Consider the following 21,275-nt stretch of genomic DNA (forward strand, 5'->3'; position numbering starts at 1 on the left):
ACATTTCAATGTGAGCATCTCTTAGGCCATACGTCCTACAGGAAAAAATGCCGCTGACTGGCAAAATACTCAGAAGGATGAGCAGCGCTGCGCTCACGGTCTTCTAAATACTGCCATTATTTCAGAAGTTGGGGCTTAGGCAGCGTCCTCCGAGACAGGCAATACCGACGCATTCGTGAAAGCAATCGCTACCAGACTGACTCGTGTAGGTGCCGGCTAAGCCCTGGCAAGCCTGCCAAATTCAAGTGCACAAAGCTGGTTCGTTTTGTTAAGCAGAATCTGGCTGGTATAAAACAAACGATGGGAGAGGATTAAAATACGACGCAAAATATAATCCTGTTAGCTGCAGACAGCTTTACTTTACAAACCTCTGCCACAGGCTCATGTCAGCACCCTGACAGATACAACGCATTGACGTGAGACATGCAAGAGTTCCCGCGGTAGGTGAAATAATTGCTGAATAAATACAAGTCAGATAAGTTACAAGATAACAGAGCTAAAACTAAAAGGATGACGCTGCATCTGCTGTGAATAATTATTCTGCCATTATTCTGTCCAGTGCTAATCCTCAATGGTTTGAAAAGATTCAGTCACTGTTCAGCAACACCAAGGAATCATGATTGCAAAACAAAGAGTAACTGGATTAAAATCTTTCCATGGTCACAGGTCACATTTGTGTCGCATCTGCTAAAAATGATCCTTCAAGGAACATAAAAGAAGGAAAACTGACTTTAAAAGATTGCATTGAAAAATATAACTCCCTGTTTTCAGTTCTAGATTGATTCATAGCTAGGCATTCTGGTGTTAAAAAGAAGGATGCAGGAAGGTTATTACTTTAAAATCCTCTACCTTCAGGAATCCAAAAGCAACACAATAAACATCTGAGCAGTAATATCCTCATCCACAACGCCAGGCTGCACGCAGTTCGCTCAGAAAATGCCCACTGAATGCAGCCTTCCTGAGGCTGCATTCACCAAAGCAATAAAATTAACACCGAGAGATGAGGACTTTTTAATTCTTATTTAAAACCAGCTGAGCCTTCCTGATTATTTTAAAAAGGAAAAATCCATTAACGTAGCATCAGCCGTTCTCTCCGACTTCCTGCAGCTGCAAAAACGCAATTTACCAATTAACCTTTTGCATTCGTAAACAACATGAACAGCAAAGGCTGAAGGAAAGAGCAGCCCCTCAAAAGGTCACCAATAACAGTATATTGAGCAAAGTTATCATGCAGCTCCATGCATGCACAAATTACTGCCTGTTCCTCCTCCTCCTCCCCTTTACCTTCTATTCCTCCTAAAAATATACAGCAACTTCTAAGTTGTTGACAAAAGGCAGTTTCTTACCTATTCCCACCAACGCCGATGCCGGTGCAGGGGGGGAAAAAAATCCGCGGGGATGTTCTGCTACGCTAGTTTTGACAGTTTACTTTCCGCTGGGGGGCTGCTCCCAAGAGCCGCGAAACCGCCGCAGTGCAATAAAGCATCCTGTATCCTCTCCAGACGGACCCAGGCACCCGCGGGCACGCGCAGCCGGGGGCTCTCTCGGCACCCGCGGCCGGCTTTTGTCCGAGCCCTTCAGAAGCGACACGCGTTGCACATCGCCCCTCTCGCCGGGAAACCCGCTGCGGGCGATTTCTGCCCTGCGCCTTGCTAGGCTTTATAGCTTAAATCGCCTCGCTCCGCATCCCCGCTCCGCCGGGCGCTCGCTCCCCCCCTCCCCTCTCCATCCGAGCGGACCCCCAACGCTTCGCCGAGCGACCCTCCCGAGGCGGCGCTGGGACGTCCAATTTGCTCGGCGAGCGCCAGGCGTTAAGGAGGAGGGAGGCAGCAGGGCGGCGAGCGCGGCGCGGGGCTCCGCTGTTGCATTGCTCGCCTCTGCTGCATGCTAATGAGCAATGTCGTCAGCCAGCCCCGGTGCCCGCATCCGGACAGTGCACGCCGCCCCGCCGCCCCCCCCGGCGCTTATTTACATGGAAAGCAGCCCGCTCAGATAAATCAATAAGCCCTGCGCGGCGGCTGCTGAGGAAAAGGAAAAAGAAAAATCCTTTTGCTGGATCACATTTGCGCATTTTAAGTAACTGGCTCCGTGCCAACGGCCCAAATTGAATGGCGCGAAGACACTAATTATCCTCCTCAAACTATGATCTTATTCACTGCTGACCAAATCTCGAGTTGCTGTCAAACTTAAGGCGCTGCTCCTTAGCTAAGCGGGCCATTAAAGCAACGATCTCTTCTGGCTCTGAACACCCGTATCAGCTTTCTCCTAGCTTTCCATGCCCTCTTAATTATTTTCTGCAGTCGTTTGCTGTGATTTCCCACTGGTTCTTAGACACAGCACGTTTGCACACCAGCAGGGCTAAATATTCTGGGAAACACAAGTTACTAACGTGGCATTTTGGTTGCCGCATATTTCATTCCTTTTCCTTTCGTTTGGCCTCGAGAGATGCACCCTCCTCACCTTTTATGTATATCTCAGGTAACTATTGCAAACGCAAGGACTACGCTTGCTTAACAGGGAAGCTCAATCTTCCTTCCTCTGTGTTTCCCCCCTCCTCATAAAGGAGGAGAAAATATACAGAATGAGCTAGATTGTCAAATCTCTTTGATGCTCTTAAAGCTCGTTACTTTGGAATCAGGGACTCACAAAGGAATCTCTGACTCAAGTTAACTGCTGGGGGGAACGGATTTCCTAGCTTTTACGTTTGTGGAATGAAATTTTAAAAACCTAGTTTCTGCGGGCTCAGAAAAATACAGAAGGCAAATAAAACCTGCCGTTTCTGTAACACGCTCGTGACTTCTGGGGCCTAGCTCAGGATTTCTGAGCCCTTGGGTTTGGCAGTATTAAACAAGTTTACAGAACACAGAAGGATGCAGAAAATACAGCTGCGAGTCCTTCTGCACTTTCAAATGCCTTAAATTATGGCTTTTATTAAGGATCATAAATTAGGTTTCATTATATGGAATTACACTCAAAATATCAAGGGCAAAATCTTCAGCTGGGATAAATCAGCCCAGCTTCTCACCAGAGCTGCCCGACTTACCCCGTACACAGTACAGCAGAGGCCGAGAGAATATGCAGAGACCTCGCCTGGCTCCAATATCACTTTAGATGGATGAAAACATTCACAGCCATTAACAAAATATTTGAGCATTTCCATTTGTTGTTGTTGTTGTTGCTTTTAATTACAACTGCAGCTGTAGTCCAAGAGTCAAGCACGGATTCTGCTACTGAACCACAGGAAGTTCCATCTGAACCTGAGAAAAAACTTCTTCCCTGTGAGGGTGACAGAGCATTGGAACAGGTTGCCCAGAGAGGTGGTGGAGTCTCCTTCGCTGGAGATATTCAAAACCCGTCTGGATGTGATCCTGGGCAATATGCTCTAGGTGACCCTGCTTGAACAGGGAGGTTGGACTAGATGATCTCCAGAGGTCCCTTCCAACCTAAACGATTCTGTGATTCTGTGATACTGTGCCTGGCCAGGTGCAACCTTCTAGCAGCTACAAAGTTTTGGAAATGGCAGCCCAAAGGTGGGTTCTGTGATGCCCCGTCCAAGCTGGGCTCAGCCAGGCCAGGGGCACTGATCTGCTGTTGCTGGCCGTCATGCCCTTGGGCTTTCTCCAAGGATGGAGGAGCACCCCCACGTTCCTGAAGAATGTCGCAGATTCGAGGAGGCTCCTTTCAACCTCCTCCAGCTCCACAAATCAACAGTGCTTACTGGGGAAAGAAGTTCTGTGACCCTTCAACCTCCTCAACGGGCACATTTTGTCCCTTCTGCCTTGCATCGGTGTTTTGGGCAGGCTGTCAACACGGCTCCGTATGGTTAATGTGCCAAGGCCCCAAGATGACGTCTTTTCCTCTAAATTCAGAAGATGTTGTTTAAAATACAAAGGAAATGAGACAAAACACAACTGGGCAAAAGCAAAAAGAGAAGCCTGCTAACAAAACGATTAATGCAGAGCAGAAGCTCTGTAGAGCAGAAACTACCCGTGTTTACTGTAACACTCTTCTCCGGAAATACACTGTTAAAACCACACAGTAGTAAACTAAGGGCTTCAGCTGGGACAAAAAATATGCAGCACTCAAAATGGCAGGTCCTGCAGGCACTAGTCTTCACTGAACATGACTCAAGTGCCTACCTTTACCTGCATTAACTTCCAAGGAGCAAAGGCTCTTAGCTACAACCACTTGGGAGCAAAGTGTTTATTTATGCCCCGAGTGCCACTTGGCCCCACGTGCAGGGGAAAGGCTGGCTGGGAAAGGCCACGTTTCCAACCCACTTCTTGTCTAATGGGCTCTGCGCAACCCAGTTGTGATCCCCAGGCAGCAGCCTTGCCTGCTCCCAACGCGACCTGGGCAACCAGGGAGTCTACAGTGAAGACGAGTCCTGCGGCCCACTTTGTTTGCTATCTATGCCAACTGATTCATTCCCAAAAAACTAATCTCACCAGAAATTGCAAACTTTTCAATATTAAGTTGATACTCAAAGCTAAAACGCAGGTGAGAATCATGAGCTCATGTCACAGATCAGTAAAATGAGTGCTTATAACATCTCAGTTGCATGACTACCTGCCAGCAGAAGAGCTTTGTGTCTCAGGATAGCACGTATATTCATCATCGCTCCTGGCAGACTTCCTGCTCTGATACTTGCAAGCCTAAATATCTTCAAAATCCAATGAACAGGTTATTCTGAGACAAGAAATCAGATTAGGAGATTCCACTTTTGGACACCAGACTGTTTTAGGAAAATGGAAATGAAACTTCCTGCCCAGAAAAGTGCTGGATGGTTGGCAAATGCACTGCAATACTGCTACCTACGCCAACGGTTGTGAAAAGGTCGTGTATTGGAGCAACTCCAGCAGGCGCACAGTATTTCCTGACTGATACTGCACATTACGCAGGTGAAATGGGTGTTTCATTAAGAAGCAAGGTGAGGACCGAGCCAGCGGAGCACATTTCGAAAGGTCGCTTGAGGGACTTTCACAAGTACAAGGACAGATGCTGACAATTGCTGGCAAGGAAGCAAACGTTCTGAACGACCCGAGGTAAAATCTGAGCTACTCAAGTAGAAAAAGAAAGAAGAATGTCATCTAAAGCAGGAAGCCCCTGCTCGGGTTCAGAAGAGAGAGAGGACCAGCTCTGCTTGTAAACGTAACCAGCTCCTTTTGCCCTTCACTGCTAGTTTTAAAGACAAAAACCTGATCTCAGCTGACTTGAAACTTTCTGCCATTTTCACAAATTCATCCGTAAAGCTAACTTAACTGAACCATCATTATGAAAACCCACATTTCATAAACACTGGGCTTTTCATCATCTGGGTGTATCGATCGGCTGTCAAGCAACAGGGCTTCATGTGACACCGTTTATTCTCTCGACCAACAATGAGAGGCAAACCACCGCCGCGGCAGCCTGTCATTCTCAAGGTCAGCAGGCTACTAAACCTGATGAATGTCAGATCAAGTCTCCTTTCTGAATTATTTAGCGAACATCCTCTATGGCAGCTAGTGGCACTTGTTGTGGCAGCGATGCCTCGTGACATCTCGCCCTGCCGCGGCTGAGGGCTATCCTGTGCGCCCTAGCTGGATGCCCATCGGCGCTGAGCGTGACAGAGCCCCCGACTCCAACCTAGCCAACAACACGTCTATTTAGCTGCGCGCATCCAAGATCCCTCCCGAGATTGCGGTGCGGCAGGTTTCCCCTCCTTCCCCAGCACAGCGCTCCATCACAGAGCCTTTGTTTGCTCTCCATGTGCCTTCAGACGTCAGGCACGCACAACAAAAGATTACTTTCCCAGCGTTCTTTTTACCCACAGAAATGCAGAATTGGTTATTTACAGTATTTTTTCTTCTCCCTCTGTTCCCACACTCGCCCCTGTAATTTGCACAGAAACCTCCACTCTGGGAGCCAGCCGCTCTCGCTCGTGTTACTGCATGGGCTGCGCTCAGCGCTCGCTGGCGCACGGTCCCGCCGCGGGGCTCCGGACTGGGCGCTGCACCTATTTGGGGTGTAAGCAGCACAGGACAACCTCTTACTTCACCCAAGGAGGTCCTGCCATCCGCTGCGTCTTTGGGCACTAGAGCAATACAAAATGAATCTCGGGCGCCAGCTGTAGTCACTGCAGCTGCCAAGAGCACCCTTCTGGGGCGATCCCTTGCACTCTTTAGAAAACACCTTTGCAGGGTGGTGTTAGCATGAGAGGGACCCAAATGGCACCACAATGTGTCTCCCAGAGGCATGATGCCACCGCGAGGGACCCGCACTCGGTGCCTGCCTTGATTTCACAGCCACCGCCAGGGCCGGGAGGCCTCGCTCCTGCAGCCGTGCGGTGGCACGACACAGCGGAGGAGGAGGAGGAGGAGGAGGAAGGGAAACCTGGACACGCAAAGCAGTGTGCTTTGTCCTTTGCAGCCCGACGGGCTCCTGGGGCTTCCTCAATGCCAGAAGTGGGGATGTCTTGTCTCAAAGAAACTGCAAACAGAAACAGGTTGGAGAGGAAGGGACAGAGACAACATCCCAAAAACTCGGACTCTTCAACTTTTCCCCAGGACTGCTACTCGTATCTTCACGTGGTTAATGTCTGAGACTGTGCGAGACAGACACGTTTCTCCTGCTGTTACTGCTGCTGTGTTTGACATGAGTTATTTTCAGCAGAGACAGGGGTAAGGATCCATGCTGTCAGTCTCCAAGAAGGAATTTAGTTTTTAAAACACTCAAGTCCACAGCAGACGATACAGAAGGGGAGTTACAACCCAGAAGCACCGCAGCCAATTTCTTTCTTTCTTTCTTTTCTTTTTTTAAGAAACAATTACCTATATTTCCTAACAGTTCATCCTGTAAGACTGGTCTGACCTCCTTGGCATCCGCTGGTGCCACAGCTGGTAGAGGCAGCGTGTTTTCCATCCATGAGCGGCTCTTCATCATGGTGGTGCTGGTGCTCAAAGGCACCCTGCATGATTCAATGGTCTAATGCTTGAAGTGGCTCTCTCTGGTCCTCCATGGTCAGTCATGACGTTTCACGTAAGTCTGAGCATGGCCTGATGGAAATTCATTCAGCAAAACTCCAAGTCCCACTTAGGAGCCTTGCCTAGAGCTGAAGGGGTCCCACAAGGCCTCATCCAGATCTCCTACCCTAGCAAGAATTTCTCCCTGTGTTGGTAATAGCTTAGCAGCGCTGCAGATGATGTATTTGGACAGATTATTCTCTAAGCTAATAAGTTTTTTTTGGCCTGTTGTTTGCCATTTCTGCATCCTTTCCGCACAGCTTTGAAGGCTGCGCAGCATACGGGCACCATATGATCCTGCGAGCGCGATGAAGACATATCCTGTTCTGGCTGCGGGTTCAGTGCGAGGAAGTAGGTATGAGCACGCCAAGTGAGACTTGACATCCTCTGGCAATCCTGATTTAAGGTGGCTGGCTACACCACGGGAGCACTCGATGCATTGCAGCTGATGCGGTCTCTGCCGAAAGCATCTCAAGCCCCGATACACAGGTGGGAACGTACTCGCCCACAAACGCTTCCTAGGCCAGTTACAACACGGATATGCAAGGATTGGAGCTTGTCAGGTAGTGTAAACATAGGGTGCGATTTAGGAAAAAAAACTTAATTTTTTGCAAAGCATTACCAACTTGCACCCTGCAGCCCCAAATCCTGAGGCAAAAAACCCTCTTGTGACCCGGCGTAAGCATGCTCAGGCCTGAAAGCACAGCACGACACAGAATCTCACCAAACGGTGCTGAGTGCCTGTCAAAGCACAAGCGAATCCGCTGCATTTGGGGTTACCTGCAGAGCCTGCCCTGCTGCGCTGCTGTCAGCTGGCATTATCTTGCATTTACAAATACAAGTTGCTTCCACTCCAGAAACCACCGAAGCATCACTCGACCCCGCCAACATACAAATCCCCCCGGCTTGGCCCTGCTCCAACCCAAGGAGCGTGCTGGAGCCCCACGATCGCGCTGCAGCTGCGGGCGCCGGCGTTACCATAGCCAAGTCCCAGCTCACCATCCGAGCGCCGACGCAGGAATTGCACGGGAGACGCTCCCATCTGCTTGCGGGAGAAGGAAGCCGGCTGCGGTGACTGGGCGCCAGCCCCTTCTCGCTCCCCAGCCCCACAATTCCCCCAACTCACCAGCGAGGGAGGACATCAGAAAAGGGCTGTTATTCGCTGAATCCGTCCCTAACCCACCTCACTAGCAGGCTCAAAGCAGCAGTCTAAAACATCATGTATTCTGGTGTGACACAGCGGAGCAAGTTACAGACTGAATTTCGAATCAATCACTGTATCTCTCTTTTTTTTAATCACCTTAATGCAAGAAGCTTTAGAGAGCTTAACAACAATAAGGCTTTTTCCATAGCCTCCGGCTTTAACTCTGCGCTCCTCCGTTTTTTCGCTTTTGTATGTCGAAATCAAATTTGTAACAGAACGCGAACAACAATCTGGATGCTTATGTTTTGTTTTGTTTCCCCTTTGCTAGCCTGATAGTATTCTCATCTGAGGGCTTTTTAATAGCCTCCTTTAATAATGTCTACAAAAGTCTCATTAAAGCACTGCATTGAAATTTAAGCTAAATAAACTCAACATAGTATTTTTTAATTAAATATTTTTCTTGGGGGCCTTCCACGAACAATAAAGCTTTCTCCAAAAATATGCAATGAAGGAAATTCATAAATCTTCAGCTTATCTTGCAGTATGTTTTCCAAAGATCTAAATCTTTGATCAGCAACACAAATTAATTTTCCATTTACATAAAATAAAAAATGTATTTACAGGATAACCAGCTAACCCTGAAAGTCTGCATTAACATGTACCTTGGCAGTGACTCAAGATTCCCTCGTCGTAGCCGTTCCCACTACCTGACATTGTCAGGGTCATTGTCATGTTATGTGATTATTTTATATATTTATTTATTTATTTGCTTCAGGCCTGTCTTACAGGGTGTTTTGGGTGAGTGCTCGTGCCCTGGGAATTTCCTGTTTTAGTTCATCCAGCTCCCACCTGAACCCATGCAGCCGGGGTAGCCAGGACAAGACTTTGCTGCTTCTTGAAACACCCCCTGACCCAGATGACAGCACTGGGGCCTGGATGGAAAATTAAACTGTGGCGCTCTGCTCCATCCTGGACAGCCCCACGGACGAGTGGCACCAGGACGCACAGCACTGTCACCACAACTTGCCTGTTCTCACGCTTACTTGGCATGTGCCTCCACCTGGTCCCACCTGCACAACCAGCACCATGCTCAGAGGTGAATCTCCAGCCACTGCAGACTTGTGGACAAGCAACACCAGTACAGTTTTTACCTATCTAAACCAAACTGTGCAAATCTTTCTTGGGTTGCCATCCAGATTTCGGCTCTCTCTGCCCCTTACCCTGGCTAGGCCCACCCAAAAATCCACCCAAAACAAGACTTCTACAATTCATCTAAGTTTGGCTTTACTAAAAAAAAAATGTAACATTATGAAAAGAATCAGCTAAATTTAAGCCTATGTGCTTTCACCAACTCAGCTCTTTTAGGACCAAGGCCCTGTACCCTGCCTGGGGTGTACAGAGCAGGTCGACGCATTTTAGGATACCACGAGGTTTCCAGTCTTGCTGTCCTCACGGCCAATGTTGGATGGAGCTCAGGTGCCCATGCAACAGCCTGGTACGGTGCATAAATAACAATAGATGTTTGCTATTATTCTCCTTGTTTTAATTAGTAATAACAATTTGTTATCGTAGCTTGACATTTGTTCATACTTAGGAATAAATTGCTTCCTTGAATGATATGCTGAGATTACAATGGGCTTTCTGTGTTTGTATTGGTTTTAGTAGCTCATAACAAACCATGAAATTCATTACTCTTGCCACAAGCACCCATGAGATATGCCAACCTGGGTGTGATTTATACAGATCTTGACTCATGGAAATTAAAAGGCTTTAATGTTGCCTACAAGAACTTAAAAGATCTGAAATTTTATACAGCTCAACTGCTAAAAATCTCGGGCACAAGCTATTTCATTGTTTTATCTGCCTAAGGAGTCTGAATACTAAAGCCAGGGTAAAAATAATTCACTAAATATTAATTAAGTGTGTAATTTGAACAGCCTTCTTGGTGATAAGCTTTCTGGCCTTCAAGTTACTTCATTCTCTCCTTTTTTTTTTTTTTTTTTTTTTTTTTTTTTAAACTGCTCCGCTGCTATATAAAGGAAGATATTTTAAAGTAATACTTCTCTGATAGAAAATTAATTTGGGAGAAACATTCTGACTGGAGGAAATCACCGGGAAGCAGGCTGTGCCTCGATGTATTTAACAGGAAAGGCCAGTCAGTCACGCTCCACGCCCGCTTCGCGACGCCGCGTCCAGCCCCGTGCATCGGATCGGCTGCACAAGCAACCCCACCAGGACCATTAGAGCTGCTCGCCGGCTTTTATCTTATCGCGATCTACAGGGAAACACAGCTAAAGCAGCCACCGAGTGAGCGGGACTCAAAGGGACGGATTAAGACTGTATCGGGTCGGAGGTGACTGGGAAGGCGGCTCCCTCCTGGATGGCACGGGCATCCCCGCTGCAGCAAAGGGAGCTGCAGCTCCGAGCACCCAAAAGGGGTGGTGAAATCCAATCGCTTGTGCTTTGCGGAGGGCAAAAGGCACTATTTAATGTTGTTGCTCCGATCAGCCATTATTCCTTAAACATGTTGGAAACCACAGGACATTTCCTCGTGTTCTTCTTCCTACCGCACTGTGCTGCATGCAGCATTATCTTCAAAGGGTGAAGCAAACATGTTTGCTAAACATTAGCAGACTAAATACATCAGCCTTTTAGAAGTAATTATTGCTGCTAGAGATTTAGTGAGCCTCATTGTTTGGCGGTCCAGAAAGCATTTTGCTGACTGCTTTGGAGCTGATCGGTCTTCAAAGCGAGAGCTGCGCGACAATGAATAAATCTCCACACCCCCCCCCCCCAAAGGAAATAAAAAGCACGTGGTCACCCCAAGCAGCAGTGCTCTCTTTCTGTTGAGTATTTAACTTACATTATCTCCTTGCAACAAAAAAAAGAGCTGCAATTTAGGGGTTGGGGAACTCTAGGGTTCCTCGGTGTGACACCTGGACACGTGGCGCTGCACAGCAGGGCCAACATCTCACTTTTCCGTGGCCTTTACTTCAGGGTGAACAGCTCAATTCTAAAAACTCCTTCTGTGTGAAAACTGTTACTATTTCCTCATATCATCTGTTGAGGGGGGCTAGAAGGGGTCCTGCTGCGCTAGGCACTTCAAACATAGATCTCGAAAAAGACAGTCCCCATCTCAAAGATGAGCAACCATGGATGGACAAAACAGACAGATGGGGGGAGAAGAAGGGATGCTCACGACACCAGCGAGACTATTATAATTAGTGTAATAAGCAGCAATCACAGCTCAACAGCTGCCTTCCCCTCATTGAGCGTCTGCTACGCTCAGCAGCACTAACCCATGGCCAAGAAGGATTTTACCACTTGCTTATAGGCTGAACATCTCTACTTTGAAAAAGTTTTATGACTTTGCTAAAGTTTTCCTATTGCGTAAGATGCAGAGCCCCAGAGGAAAGCAGCTTTCCTGCTTTCCCAGCCTCAGCGCAGTGGCCCGAGGAAGCAACAGCTTGTGCTCAGAGCAGAAGAGCCATGAAAACTGAGTTTATTTCTAGTGTTGACTGTGATTTGGTCTGTGGCTTAGAACAAAAACACATCACCTCTATGTTGAGACAAATCAGTCATACTTTTTGAAGTCCACAGAGCCTCAGAGACGAACAGTTTTACAGAAAACGGCAAAACATGACAAAAATACATTATAGAGGGCACGCGTCCATCACCCATCTCTGACGGACCTGTGCCCAACATCATCTTCTGAAGCATCTGGCTGTGCTCTGGGGTTAAGTAAAATAAATTACTTTGAAATACACTGAGACACTTGTCCCTGTCCACATCAGCCTTTCTCACAGCTGGTAATGAGAATATAGCACTAAAAAACTTTCTCTACAACTCACCGAAACCCAAAGCAGCCCTAGTGTAAAAGAGGAGCCTTATAGATAGGGGAATATTTTACAGGATTGGAAAACAGACACAGTGACATTCTTGCATAGCAATGGTTAAGTGGTTTGGAAAATACATTTAAAACAGCAGAGAAGTTATGGGGTAGAAGTTCATTCAAAGTCAATTGGGGATTTAGCCGAAAACTTTTAATTCATTCCTTCCCCTTCTTGCAGCATCAATGCTGCTGGGCAGGAACGGCTTTTCATGCAGACTCAAACAGAGCCCACAGTCCACGCTCAAACTTGGCTGCATACTCATAACTGCAGGGCCGGGCCATCCTTTTCAAGGCTTGTTTCAAATCGTGACACAGTTTGAATGCTCCTCTTGTGTCTGGGCTAGCCTTTTTTCAGTTGCTCATGAGGAAAGCTGTAATAAACCTAGTACTGCACCCTCTGCCTCTGGTGGTGGTGGAGGATGGCAGCCAAGGCAGGAGATGCCGCTCTGCTTGGTCCTGGCTGCATCTGCCTGGAGGGCGCGAACGGTTCCAGGCTCTCCAGGACCTGCTTGCTGAGTGTGACATTATAGCACAGGTCGGGCCAGAGGATTGTAGTGTTTTCCAGACATAAAGCTTCTGAGTTCATCCCTGTAGCACTGCTGTACTCGCAAGGCAGAAGGAGGTTTTAGCCCAAAACAGCCCTTTCTATCCACGACTCTTTTCTGTATCTCTACAGAACGTCATCCCAACCAAGACATCCTCAGTACAAACCACAACTACGCTGATGCCAGCAGCATGGCAAAATAATAGACAAATCCAAAGACTCCTTAAGCTGCAGATACCTTTGCCAACAAAACTGTTTATCAGCCTGGCTGGCACAGCTCTAATGCCCAGCCCTCTGTCATCCACCCCTCCTGAGAGACCCACCACAAGGAAGGGCTGCAGCACTGTGGGACACGCGCTGCCTTCATGCGAGCCAAACGCCATGCACGTCACCTGGCTTCTCAGCCAGGCCACAGTGCCTACCCCATACTGCTCCTGGGTTGTGGCTGTGGCCACAGCTAAAAATAGCAAACCTCAGATGTGCTTTCTGCTTGGCTTCAGGTTTGTGTCATGAGCTACAAAATTCAAGTGTGCCTTCTCCAAGTTTTGCAGAGCTAAGGACTAAACTCTCCAAAACCCCTTCTGGTGTCTCAAAAGATGACTTGCTAATTCTGTTCTCGCCTTGAGGAGTCCATTGCCAGAAAAAAAGTTACCCATGTTATGTAGGTTGCTCCACCACCCTTACTTCTAACAACTTCTAGAAGGCTTACTGGATCGTGAATGCAGTGAACACAAAGGTTGCAATGCTGCTTTGGATCCTGAGCGCCAAAACAAGTTGTGGCTTAGACACTGGCTTCTATGACCTCAGTCAAATTCTGAAATGTTTCTGGTTCTAGGGTTCCTAGGAGGCACCATCACCTCCTGCTTCCTTTTTGCCAGCCCTTTGTCTCTAGAGATGGTGAACGCAAGTGGTTCAATGCTCAGATCCCAGTTGGTGTTTTGGCAGTAGTTAAACATTCAGCTCCCACTGGCTTTTAGTGGGTGTTAGACAGTTAAAAAGTGTCTAACGTGGAGGTGTTTGGAGGTCTGGGGTCTACACTGTTTAAGGAAGGGACTGATTCCCCTCGTGTAGGTCTCTAGTGCTTAAGAAAATGAGAGCATCGAGAAAGCAAACAACGACAAGCCTGAAAAGTAGAAAATGTTTACATCATGGAAATTTAACCCCTATGTTAAACAAGTTCCAGACCACACTGAGTCAGAGAGCTGAGGAGTAATTGCAAACAGACGGTGAACCGCTGGAACCAGGATGTCAACAAACACTGTGTCAAAGGGTTAAAAAACACGGAATTTGAAGCCAGAACAAAGATTTCTTTAATTTCCTAGTGCAAAGAAACACACTTGTACTTCCACGACAAGCAGCACGTCAAAGGAACAAGAAGAGCAAAAGAGCCATTTGTTTTAACTTTGATCATCTCCGGTGCTCCAAAAGAAATCCAGATCACCACGTGAACAAGATCCAATAACTCAGGTACAGCCGGGGTGCTGCCGCCTTCCCCGTTAGCAAAGGTTAACAATCCCTTATTCAGCGGAAAGGAAAGAGGTAAGTTAACCAAACCCATCTCGGCAGCACGCTACAAGGCATTGGCTTATGCGAAACGACAAAACATGACACAACAGAGGCTGACGCACAGCGAGAAATGTTCAGTACTGTGTGACTCGAACAAGCCGTGTAATTTTTATTAACGTTATTGGGAATGGCAAGGCTCATTTCTCATGCACAGGGGGAACAAATGGCATCAGAAAGCAAAAAGCATAGGTACTTTCAAGCCTTCAACTCGCAGCTTGGCTGCGAGGTGCCAGTCGAAATTAATGGAGTTTCAAGTGCATAAACGGACTGCAGAGACATCCGCAGTGAGTCTATTAACTAATTACTCAAGATTAGCATTTATTCTGTAAAACAGGCATTCATGTAAAGCAAGTATTTCTCCTATATCTGTATATGTCCCTTTCACATTTGTCAAAACATATGACAAACCTGTCTCCCAGAGCTTCGAAGCTGGTACCAAGGCAAAATCTTTTTCTCTCCCCATAAACAGCTCCCGCCTCCCCCCGGCGGAGGTGCCCACGGGGGCGGCCCGAGTTAGGCACGGCGCTTTCTGTGCCAAATACCGTGCAACAGAGGGATACAGCCAGCAGGAACCTCCAGCTCCAAACTCAAATCTGGCAGCACCTCTGCAACCAGGACAGCCTTTGGCACGAGCCCAGAGCTAGGCTCGGGCTCAGACTACTGTCACCTATAAGGAGGTAGCCTAAACACTACCACGAGACCCCCTTTTATCCCAAAGGAATATTTAATGCATCAGGTTGCTACTGCTTCAAGCCTTTCCCTCACTGCTGTGGGAAGCCCGGTGTCCTTTGCCATGACACTGTAACGGAGGATGCAATAGCAGACAAACATATTTCAAACAGCAGCTTTGTTTACTAAATATAAGAAATACTTTATAGCACTAGAGTAATTTGATACCTTACATGCCGCACTTCCTTAATGAAGCAAACACTAATACCATTTTATCATCAGTTCTAATCTTCCCGGTATCATTTCACACCCCTGGATAATTCGCTCCATAACCTGGTACTTACAGCGCATGTTGGACACAGACCCCCAAGCAGCAGCTGATTTCCGGCAGCCCTGAGAACTCAATCTCTGCTAATCCGATCCCTTTAAAGCAACTCAAAGTTGAGCAATCTAAAAAGGAGACACATGAAGTCACTTAGGCTTATCTCTCTAATTGCCTGCCTGTGAATCAGGATGTTTGGTGTCAGCCACCTGCACTCACACAGAAATGGAGATGAATTAATGTCAGTCAGAAAAATCAGACCTAAAATATTTATTGTGAGCGTTTTCAGAGCTGTAAGTGAAACTACTGAAATACTGCCTACTATTGCAAATCCAACTCTAGTTACACAGCATACATCAGGATAACAAAGCAAGCGTTCATGACTTCCCTTTGCTGAAGCTCTTTCCAGGTCTATTGCTATGTAACAGAGATTTGAATTCTCTGGACAGCTTTCCTGCATTGCCCAGTGCCCACACAGTGAAAATGTTAATGAATACAGCCCCATAAATATTTAATGCACATTTTCCTGGGAGCCTTGCTGTGATTAAATAGCCACCTCCCTGCCAAGGCCAACCTTTCTTTCATTTTTATCTTTGCACAAAATATCAAGAGCCAGATCTGCACGCATACAACTGAACTGCGGGAAACATCAGAGCATAAACCAACACCAAAAAGGCAAAATCTAAACACAGGGAATCTAAAGAGAAAACTAACCATGTCAGAGCAATTATTTCATCTCAGCTACCTCCTAGGATATGCAGAAAAAGGCAGAGAGCACAAGCCAGTAATAAGCTTTCTTCTTGATTGTGTTTATTTATCTGCATTTTTTTGTCACTTGTCCTTTGCGATTGTATTTGGAGGTCTTGGTCGCGACAGGGGCCTACGGTACGTACCATCCGGACATGGATGGTGCCTGGTTCTATCCCCGGGGCTGGCTCTGCCCTGAGACGTACACTTGAAACAGCCTGGACGGGAGCTGGGCTACTTGTCCTGGTCCCTCAGTGAGGATCTGAAACTTGGAAAAATTTCAGTGGTTTGTCCGATGGTACACAAGCAATCCACAACAGACCTGGGAAGGGAACACGGATCACCCCACTCTCGCCCTGAGGTGCCGGCAATACCGCTCTGCCGCTGCTGCTCCTGGAGCGCCAGGCGCTTGCACAAGCCCCGCCAGACATACAGTCCCCTCTCTCGGCCTCCTCCTCCCAAGAATACTGTCTTCTGCCTTCTGGGTTTTTAGAATTCACAGATTTGAGTACTTCCCATCAACCATCAGGTGAGAAGCTATTTATAAACCAGCAGGAACTGTGATTCTTCTGGGATTACCCAATTCCAGGAGGCAAAAGAGTAACACTGAGCATCCGAAGGTAGCAAATAGCGGCGCAAGGTTGGCAGCGCTGGATAAAGAGTGAAGCCAGTTCACGTGAACTGCCAAATCCAATACACGGCGTTTCAAACAGTTCCATCCAAGCACGTCCCAGCTGGAGAAAGCTCCAGTGCTGGAGACCTGTTCACGCCATTTCCCACTGCTCGGCAGCAGCACTAACGTGGGGCGACCTTTTGGGTTTCAATCATGTACCAAGGAATCACGTGGGTTGTGGGAAAGTTTGCTATGGAAGAGAGAAAAGTGGTATAGTTCAAATTCACAGCAAAACTACTAAGAATAAAAAAGACGCAAAAAAATGAAGCTTGTGTATATTACAACTCTTGACAATTCCTCCTAAACACATAATTTTTTGGCAGAGACCCTAACATTTATCCAGAGGGCAAGCACTGAGTTCTGTTTTAGCTGGGGGAGTCCCAGCTTATGTCTCTTCACTTCATATATGGAATCGGCCTCATTACACAATACATGTTTCAGCCAGTCCTGCATCAAGCAGGGTGTGAAGACAAGGCTAACAAGGGGAACATCATTAAGAGTAATAAACGTTAGAAAAGCTTGAAGAAAATAGGCTCGTCTGAAGAATAGGCTGCTGCCACACGTATCACAGGGGGTCCAAAGCGAAAAACTCAACTCTCTCTGCTCAATGAGAGGGCAACAAACTGTGGTGAACGGGCAATACTGGTGAAGAACTGGTACCAACGGGTGAGGCTGCACTTGCGGGGCTGTGCAAAGAGCGGTTGGTCAACGCAGTGCCGTGCTTGGGCTAATGCACAGGAGACATTAAGGCGACTGGAGATCACAACACATCTACAGAACCGTGCCTTTGCATGGGGGAGAAGCAGTGAGGCTTCAGCTTCCCCGCCTCCTGCACATCCCGCAGCTGGGTCTGCCTTGCGTCCTGGGCAGAGGAGAGCGGGCAAATGCAAGTCCTTCCTGCGTGCCAGAGACGACCTGCACCTGATTCCCCTAAAGTCCTCCCCAGGACGACGTCCCTCAGCGAGGACCGGGCCAAGCTGACTATTTCAACTGGTTTTCAAGGGTTTTCCTTGGGCGTCAGATGTCACCTCGCCCCCAGTGCCATTAATACAGGGAAACTGTATTCAGGAGGACCGCTTCTGCACAGGTGTTTGTCTACAGAAGGCTGACGTGCTGAACGCATGGATTTCTATATCTTGGTGTGTTTAAAACTCACTGTCGCCAGGAGAGCCTGTCTCCTAGAAACACCACTGCCCATCTTTCACTGTCACATCAGAAAACACTGGCATTTTTAACACAGCGAGTCTGAAACGGCTGGGTAGATTTATAGGTCAGCATGCATCAGCTGCGCCTCCCTGCCTATTTAAAACCCCCCAAAGGGACCTAAGCAGAAAGGACCTTGCAGGAGAGGTCGCAGCAAACCACCCCCTTTCCCCGGGGGACTCCCGCTCGCTACCTTCGCGGGCTGTCGCTGAGAGCGCCGCGCGTTCGTCGAGGCGAGGCCACGGCGCTAACGAAGAGATGCCATTTCGCTCAGGCTCCGCGGGAGCAGCGGGCAGCGCCGCCGTATTCCCTGCCGCCCGCCAACGCCATAAACGCCCCCTCCCAAAACCCTTGCGCGCCGGAAGCCTGCTCATTCGGGTTTACATAGCTGAATAGGATGATTTCTCTGCTTTTGGGAGAGAAAAAGATGTTTTAAAAGGTGGGGGAGGCACTTTCTCCCCCCCCCGCCCAGGGGAAAAAAAAAAAAAAACACTCAATGAAGGTGTAAGTAGATCAAGTAGCTCATTAAGGAAATAACCCATAACTCAATCAAGATCATTAGGGAAATCAGCACGTTACTGCCATTATTTAAATGGTAACGGGACAAAAACATGCTCGCGCAACCAAAGCTTTAAACACCTCGGGGAGGCCCGGTCTGCCAGGAGGCTTCCACGTAAGCCTGCTTGCTTGCGCCGCACCCAGAGCTGCGCACCACCTGAGGCTGACTCGGGAGATCGCTCCAATCTCCTGGTAATTTCCTGCAGACAGGACGTGTAATCATCTCCCAGCCTCCACCACGAACACGCCCAGTAAACGAGTCACGCTTTCTGCAGCCAGGAGAGCAGCCCTCCGCTCTGGGATGCGGCGGGGGGAAACCGGCCTCTTCCTCCTCACAGGAACGAAGTCACGCGCGCTGGGCCGTAGGCATCTCTCTTCGGGCATCTTTTGGCGCTCGACTCGGCCAGCTCCTCCCGGGAGGGGGTTTTGTGCCGTGCTGGCGACACGGCTGCGCAGCGACGCTGCGGGCTGATCCTTCCGGCTTTTAGTCCCGAACACGGCGCACGGAAGTAGAAACGCGCCGGTTTGCGCTGCTCGAGCGCGCTTGACGCCTCCAAGCCCAGCGCGCGCGCGCTACGTTCTCGCGTCCCGGCCACCGACTCGTTTAGTCGGTCCCTCCCAAGCGGGCGTTCGCTCTGGCCGCGCGCTCTCCGGCCCGCTAATCGCTCCGCCAGTTGCACAGACAGGAACATCTGCTTGATGAGAGGAGGAATCTGAAAGCGCACAGACAATCGGCGCTGCCGAAACAAACGCAAACAGAGGAGGACGCCGAACGCACCGAGAGCGGCCCGCAGCTGAAGTAACTTTACACAGCCCCAGCCTGCTGCAGGCTACCCGCGAGCTTGCCTCCTCCTATGCAAGGATCCTTTTTTTTTCCAGCTGAATACGTCATTTTTCACGAAGCAGCAGAGCTGTAAAACGCACCTTCCTATTTGCTTAATTCCAAAAGCAATTGAATTCAGCAAATTTGGTTATGTACTCATAATACATTATACATACATAATGACACATTTGATTATGTCTCTGTTAGGCTTACAGGAAAGCTTTGTTTTGCCTTAAAGAAACAGGATTTTTTTTTTCTCCAGCATTTACAACTTAGAAAAGGAAAAAAAAAAAAAACCCAACATCCTAAAGTTTAAAATAACTCTTCATCCTATAAACACAGCTGTCAAAGGTTCAAAATTTGCATTCTGTCATTCCACACAAATCCTTGCAACAGCTGAGAAGACATGCAGTGCGTTTTGAAACCAAGAGCTAAAGATAAGCTTCAGACTCCCACAGTTTTGCACTTCGCAGTCTTACAGAGAGTTAAAAAAGAAAAGAAAAGAAAAAGGCTGGAGCGGCTCAGAAGCTGGCAAGGCAAGCGCTGCAAAAGCACGTTTGCGCCACGTAAAAATTTTACAGCGTCTGCAGGTTCAAACATTAACAGGGCGATACTCAAGCCCGAGACACCATCACGGTGCTACAGCAGTAAATCAAGGATCTCCCCGGCGCCCAGCAGCAGCAGCTAAGAGGAAAAGCCTGGGTGAGCGGCAGCTAGTTACCGCGGGACTCCGCCTGGTAGCAAAAAAAAAAAAAAAAACCCCAGAGTTTGCAAAAGCAGACAGAAACGAGAGCGGAAGAGAAAATTACTCCCCAACGCAAATATTTGCGCAGCGTTAAAGCAGCTTAGGCTTTCGCGTGCTATAAATTAGGCGCTGTTACTTACCAGGGCTAAACAGGCGTTTACTTCACGCGCAGAAAGACCACCGCGCACCGGGGAAGGAGACGGGGAGGAGAGAAAGAGGGAGAGGAAGGGAGCGGAGAGCGCGGCGCTGGCGGCGGGGCGAGGGGCTGGCGGGGGCCCGGCGAGGTGGGCGCATCCTGCCGCGCCGGGCGCCGGCGGGAGGCTGCTAGGGCGCGGGGAAGTCGCTTAGGTCATTGGGGGAGTTAAAGCTCCCCGGCTGCTTCCCCAGCTCGCGGAGCGACGCCCACCGGAGTTTTAGCTTATTGGTGAAAAAACGCAAGCCCTAATCCAATCCTGGCCCTTTACCCAAATTTAGCTCTCGGCGGAGCCAACATCCCTTACAGTTTTGACTAACGGGATGAAAGCAAAGTTACCTTTGCCAATCTATAAATCATGTAGAGAGAAGCAATAAAAAACCCACGCTCAGTTTGCTTCACCTCTTTCCTCCCAAAAGGGTTTCTTCTCCACTTTGACGGGACCACAACCTTAACCAGCGCATCCAGCCGCCCAGCCTCTCGCTGTGTATCACCTGATCAAAAGCCAATGAGGTGAATATCACAATGCCAATAAAAACAATCGTTTTGACAACACCTAACTGTACCGCAGACACATCTGGGGCACGACTGCCTCTCACACGGAGCAGGTTTATAGAAATGGTTAGCACATAATCCTGAGAGTTACACCAAATTTCACAAAGTCAACTATTGCATCATAAAGCGCTGCTGGCAAGTAGCAGCCTGAATAGCGTACACATATGGTTTTCCTTTTTTGCATCCTGGGATAGACATTAACTGCAGAGACACGGCTCTTTTTGCTGGACACAAATCTAGATGCTTGACCGCGGCGCGAGCTTCTGACGCTCCGGCTAAAGTTGGGGGCTGTTGGCAGCAGCTCCCAAACCGCAGAGCTGCACCACGCGCAGCTTCCTACTGCAGTCAGCGACCTCGAACCCCTCCGTGCGTTCGCAGACAATGGATGGCCGGGGATAAAAGCTGCTCACGCGATTTCAGGTTTCTGCACCATCAGCTGCAGATGTGCAAGCCTGGAGTAGCTCCAGAAGGTGGGCCAGAGTCTGGGTAAAGTTTGAGTGCATGCCTACAGCTACCTCCTAATGAGAGGGGCTTGAGAGAGTAGTATGCGCTCCAGGTGTAGCCGTGCAAAGCCTGCAGGATCCAGAGGCAAGCATGCTCCTCTTGGCTTGGCAAAGGTCAGCATTCAGCGAGGTCCATT

The 21,275-nt window shown here is 48.5% G+C and overlaps 1 protein-coding gene across 7 annotated transcripts in view; it reads right to left on the reverse strand.

Annotated features, from left to right (window-relative positions):
- Positions 1-21,275, reverse strand: part of PRICKLE2 (prickle planar cell polarity protein 2) — a 122,408-nt gene that overhangs the window by 46,262 nt on the left and 54,871 nt on the right. Inside the window, exon 1 of one of the 7 annotated variants that reach the window (XM_009678657.2) lies at positions 20,028-20,498. The exons of 5 other annotated variants lie outside the window; for them this stretch is intronic. The gene's annotated coding sequence lies outside the window, so the exon portion shown is untranslated. Of the gene's footprint in view, positions 1-1,346; positions 1,923-20,027; positions 20,499-21,275 lie in introns of those variants that run through there. One more of the 7 variants, XM_009678656.2, reaches the window with a different exon arrangement.

This window comes from Struthio camelus, chromosome 14 (assembly GCF_040807025.1).
Source record: "Struthio camelus isolate bStrCam1 chromosome 14, bStrCam1.hap1, whole genome shotgun sequence".
Taxonomy (NCBI): Eukaryota; Metazoa; Chordata; class Aves; order Struthioniformes; family Struthionidae; genus Struthio; species Struthio camelus.